Below are 4,219 nucleotides of genomic sequence, written 5' to 3' on the forward strand. Positions count from 1 at the left end.
GGACAGTGCTGTGCCTTCAGAGTGCATTAGGACTTGGAGAGTTCAGTCAGATGTGATCTCCTTGGTGGGTGAGAATCATTTACTGCCATGAAAAGCAGATGAGGAACACTCCCCAAGCAGAGCTAACAAGAAGTCCTACTTTACTAAAGGGTGAGGGGGTGCTGCCACAGGGGGGTTGGAGGACAGATGGGATGTGGTGAGGCCAATCTGTCATGTTTGCCCTCCTTCCCCATTCCCCAAGGTCAGAGACTGACTTCGCTCCAGAAAATGAGCCACATCACTAGGGGTGGTCTTGTTTTCTTCCTGATGACATCACTGCCAGGAGCAGCCACAAAATTCCAGGCCTCTAAGTGCCACAAAATCACCTCACCTTCAGTTGGCACAAATGGGCCTCACAAGGAACTCAAATTTTCAGTTACTGAATTTTTAAAAATTTAAATCCACAGGCAAAAAAAAATATCTCATTATAATGAATAAAAAAGATTCCTATAAAACAAACTACTATTTCCTTAATGAGTGAGCTGACCTCACACAACCATAGTGCTTTATTTCAGTAATAGTTCTGTATACAGTCAAACCTCTATACCAAAGTACTAAAAATATGTTTAAAAATATATCTTAAGAATACAAAGACTATTTCATTATTGTTGAACTCATTTTTCACCTCAGTGAGGTTGTTTAAAACACCTATTATATGGATTCTTTTGAAAGTCCCAAACAAACTTCCTTCGTTATTTGGATGGGTCCTAAATACCCACCTTCAGATTTTTCTTCAAAAGTTTAACATCTTCATTTTTTAAAAAATCATTAAATTAAGCAGTTAGAACTTGCTATATTGGAACTTGGCCTGTATATCTGAGTATAACTATAAGATGAAAATTCAAATGTAGAGTAGCCTGAGTTAGTGACCTGAATGATGTGGACATGAGGCAGGAAGAATCCACACCACCCTGACCAAGCACTTCAGTAACTTTGCCTGCATAAACATTGCTGATTTCACAAGAAGGCCAGGAATGCAAATACTCTGGAGGCTGCATAAACCCTGGTCACTGTGAAGCATCCTCCCGAAGCAGGCCTATGTACCAGAGCTGTACTCTCGATACCAGCATGAAGCCTCCTCTCTATCCCTAAGAGAGGAACCTTGGGTAACCTCCCTAGGAGATGCTTCAGTCAAGGCCAGCTGGCTGTGGCAACTGTTGACTTGCTAAATCAATAAATATTTATTGAACATCTGCTCTGTACTAGGCACTGGGGAAGCACAGTAACAAAATAGGCAAAGTTCCTGCCATCAGGGAGCTTATGTTTTAGAGGGAAGGAACAAACAATAATTAAATAAACATGAACAGTATCAGCTAATGATAAGTGCTCTAATGAAAATTAAAATTGGTTAATGTAACAGATGTCTGCGTGGCTACATTGGATTCAGAGATTGTGGAAGGCCTCTCTGAGGAAAAGACATTTAAACTGAAAACTAAATAAAAAGAAGGAACCAGCCTTGGGGAAAAAGAAAAAAGAAAAAAAAAACTTGGGGAAGAGCATTCCAGATAGAGGAAAATCAAGTGCAAACACTCTCAGGCAGGAACAAGCATGTGTGTACATCACAGTCTACTGAGCAGGCAAGTGGGACAAGAGAGGCTGAGGGCCTGGACAGGGGCCAGATCACATCAGGCTTTGTAATCTAGATGAGGGGTTTAGTTTAATTCTGTTTGTGAAGATTTGGGTAGAGGATTTTAAGCAGAAGGTTTTAAGCAGAGGAATGACGTGATCTAATTTAAGTTTTTAAAAAATAGGTCTGGCTACTGTGTGAAGAATGGAGGCAGAGAGAGCAAGTAATAGGATACTGCAGGTAGAGCAAGCAGTCATAAATTAGGAGATGAGGGTGTTGTCTGGAATTAGGGTGGTAGTACTGGAGATGAGAGCAGTAGAAAGATTGTGGACATGTTCTAGGAGGGAGTCAATAAAATTTGCTGATGAGGATTGAATATAGGAGTAAGGGAAAGACACTAATGACTCACAATTGCTTGAGCAACTGGACAGATGGAGAAGACTGGAGGAGGAGCAGGTCTGTGATATGTGGCAATTAAAAACATGTCAGTACCTTCTGACACTTCTTCCATGGAAGGCTGGGGTCTGTGTTCCCTCCCTTGAATCTGGGTTCTGTGACTGCTTGACCAATATTATTCAGCAGAAATGACACTGTGCCAGTTTCTGGACCCAGAACTGATAGTTTCTACTTCCTGTTTCTTGAAACATGCACTCTTGGAGTTTAGTCATCATGCCTTGAAGAAGCCATAGCTTCTGAAGAAACCATGTGAAAAAGAACTGAGCCCCCCTCCACACCACATAGGTCCAGCTGATCCCCCAGGTGACAGCCAGCAAAACTTGCCAGCTATGTGCCTGAGCCATCCCAGATACAGACCCTCCAGCCTCAAGTCGAGCAGATGCTTCATGGAGCAGTCCCCATCAAGCCCTACCTGTGAGCAAAATCAATGATTATTGTTGTTACAGGCTGCTAGGTTTGGCGGAGGTTTCCTATTCAGTAATAAGAAACAGGAAGAGGAGAGAAGATTGAGCATTCTATTTTGGCCATTCTAAGTTTGAGATGCCTATTAGACATCAAAGGGAGAGTTCAAATAGTTGGTTACATGAAGTCTCAGGAGGGACCAAGGCTGAAAGATAAATTTTAGTGTTACAGAATAAAGACATGAGACATGTTGAGGTCTAGGGAAAAGTGTGTAAAGACCAGGAAGCTCTGAATTCTGGAATTTCCTATGGGCAAAGAGAGTAAGACTTTGAGGGACTGCTTAGTAAGTAAACAGGAAGAAGTCAGAGCTGAGCTTCTACCTTCCCTCCAAGCATGCTAGTTCTGTAGGTGAAATCTGAGGGGGAGTGGAATCTGTCCAACTTATTCCTTTCAGCTGTGGTTACTGTACTTTAGCCATTCTGAAGCACTGCATTTCTGGATTTAGCAACTTTGTTGCCCTTGAATTTCCGGTGCTAATAAAATAATTTGTTTTTTCACATTGATGATTACCTTCATTTTGGAAAATTGCTTCCTCCGAATCATTTTCTGAATTGTTAAGTGTTGTCTGTAGGCACTCTCTGGATTTAGGTTTGCGGGTGATTTTATTTTATTTTATTTTTTTCAAATTCTACTCAATTTATTCATTTTTTAAAAAATATTACATTCAAAAAATATGAGGTCCCCATTCACCCCCACCGCCCCCACCCCACCACTCCCCCCACAGTAACCCTCTCCCCCATCATCATGACACATCCATTGCATCTGGTGCGTACATCTCTGGGCATCGCTGCACCCCATGTCCTGTGGTCCACACCATAGCCCACACTCCCATGTTCCATCCAGTGGGCCATGGGAGGACATCATATGGTAACCTGGGAAAGGTGGATGGTTGCATGGCATGAAGCAGGACTCACTTGCCCTCTGGCAGATCTTTGCAGGAAGATGCACCAGGGCTACTGCCTGCTGCAGACCAAGAGCTAGTGGACCTATGCACTGAAAAACCTAGGGGCCAGTACCAGGCCCAGCCACATCTTCTCCTCAACCCAGAAGAGGTGCCTCTTACTAGCAGCTCTGCTTCCTTCCATATTGGCAGGATGGGAGCAAATCTACACCACTTCTAGCCAACATTTGGGTGGCAAATGAATTTTGTGAGCTGGAGTAGAGCAAATCCTCACCAAGCAGAGGGAACCTTATTACCTAGAGCTAACTATTAGGGAAGGTATCAGCTGTCTTTGAATCCAGGTCTTGGGAGTGGCCAGTAGGGGCCCTTCCACAAGAAACCAGAGGCCTTGGCAAAGCTTCCTTTCTGTGACCATCTATTCCAGGGACTGTGAGCCAGCCCAGGAGTGTCCTAAATGTGTGTGGGACTCTGTCTTCTTCCTCCTCTGGACAGTCCTGATCAGCATGTGGGAGACCATCCAGCAAGGCTGCTCCTGTGATGTCAGTGACACAGCCACTGAGACATTACTACTTGGAATGGATTGCTTTCCAGAGAGCACATACGGTCAAAATAGATTTATAAAGTGAAACCACTCTAATTCACAGTTAAGATGCTCTAATTGAATAAAAGGAATATAAAATAAAACACATCTATTACAGACAGTGATAAGTATTGCTTGGTTTTCAGGCTCTCTCATACGGGGAATGAGACTGCAGACCTTAGTTACTAATAATTTTTATGTGTTTGCTCATTCA

This window comes from Dasypus novemcinctus, chromosome 10 (assembly GCF_030445035.2).
Source record: "Dasypus novemcinctus isolate mDasNov1 chromosome 10, mDasNov1.1.hap2, whole genome shotgun sequence".
Lineage (NCBI taxonomy): Eukaryota > Metazoa > Chordata > Mammalia > Cingulata > Dasypodidae > Dasypus > Dasypus novemcinctus.